Consider the following 1,919-nt stretch of genomic DNA (forward strand, 5'->3'; position numbering starts at 1 on the left):
GCGCTCAAACACTATCAAACTGACAAGATCGTTCACTGTCTATAGCTGGGTACCCATTTCCACCTGGGTGAAGTGAGGAAAATTTGTGCAAAGTGCCTTTCCCAAGGACACAACGTCGGGTCCCTGACGGGATTCGAACCCACGACCTTACGGTTGCGAGTCCGAGAGCCTAACCACTAGGCCACTGACGCCACCTTCATGACCGAGGAGAGAACACGTGAGAATCTGATCATACATTATCGCAACCTGGCGAGGATGAAAACTCACCCAAATCTCTTGAATACCCCCCTCCCCTCCCTCCCCTCCCTCCCCAAATAAGAGATCCCCATCAAATACCAGTCAAAGCCTACTCCTTCACTTTGTGACCAGTCTGATATTCTTCCCGGAAAACTACGTTGTAGAGTATCTCTGTCTGTCTGTCTGTCTGTCTGTCTGTCTGTCTGTCTGTCTGTCTGTCTGTCTGTCTGTCTGTCTGTCTGTCTGTCTGTCTGTCTTAGTTTAGTTTTAGTAAGTGTTTTACGGCACTTGCAACACAATAAGGCCATATAAGTGCCGAAGAATAGAGGTGTTTTAAGAGAGTGACAAACACAAAAAAGAAAGAGGGGAGATAAAGACGACAGATGTTTGCTAGGAAAGAAGAGACAAACCACACCAGAGCACCCGACAACCACTCACATCTGTCTGACTGTTTTTCTGCTGAGGCATACTTTGTAGAGAGTCTGTCTGCCTGTCTGTCTGTCTGTCTGTCTGTCTGTCTGTCTGTCTGTCTGTCTGTCTGTCTGTCTGTCTGTCTGTCTGCTGGGATATACTTTGTAGAGTGTCTCTGTCTGTCTGTCTGTCTGTCTGTCTGTCTGTCTGTCTGTCTGTCTGTCTGTCTGTCTGCTGGGATATACTTCGTAAAGAGTCTCTGTCTGTCTGTATGTCTGTCTGTCTGTCTGTCTATCTGTCTGATGGGATATACTTTGCACAGCGTCTCTGTCCGTCTTCTCTCTGTCTGTCTATCTGTCTGTCTCTCTGTCTCTCTGCTGTGATATACTATGTAGACTGTCTCCGTCTCTCTGCTGGGATGTAGGCCTACCTATCCAACATAGCCTAATTTAATCCGGATAGATGTGTGGGACCAGCTCGCTATCATAATGAACTAAATCGAGTCTACGGCGATGTGAATCCATTACAGTAATGATACCTGGAGAGATATATGGACGTTTTTAAAGGGCCCATCTATCCGTCTCTGTGAAGCATGAAATATTTCTTAACAAACTGATGGGGGAGATATTTCTAACTCTATTGGTAAATGAGATATTCCCAAACAGACAAGCTAGTGGGATATTCTCAGTTTGCGGGTGGTATATTTTCAAATAGACTGATGGTTAAGGTGTTTCCAGCGAGATCAGCCGTGGAGATACTGCCAAATGAACTGACTGATGAGTGATGAGATATTCACAGGAAGCCGGTGGTATATTCCTAAACACAACAGTGAGTTATTCTCAAGCAGCAGGGCCGGCGAGATATTCGCAATCAATCAGGCAAAAGTATCGCCGATCTCTTGTGCAAATAAAAGCTGTGAAAATCGTCCTGAGGGAGACGGTGTGAATCAGCCTTAATTAATCAGCGCTGTCAACAGTTTCATTAGCACGGGGGTCAAAAGGTGGATTCCCAGCATGCAGCACGATCGGGGGCGGTAACTCAAAGAGCCCGTGGGAGACCAGGGGGAATAACTCTAAAGTGAGACGAAAAAGGACACGTTCTAAAGGAGAAACACCGACATATTGACGAGTTTGAAAGGAGATTGAAGGATGAAAGCACATTGAAAGACGAAAAGAGCTGAAGAAAAATACGAGAGAGCGAGCGCTTTAAGAATGAATGAGCAACATGGCGTCTGGTTGAACAATAGCAGAAATCTAAGAGGCACTCGGGGG

This window comes from Aplysia californica, unplaced genomic scaffold (assembly GCF_000002075.1).
Source record: "Aplysia californica isolate F4 #8 unplaced genomic scaffold, AplCal3.0 scaffold01848, whole genome shotgun sequence".
Lineage (NCBI taxonomy): Eukaryota > Metazoa > Mollusca > Gastropoda > Aplysiida > Aplysiidae > Aplysia > Aplysia californica.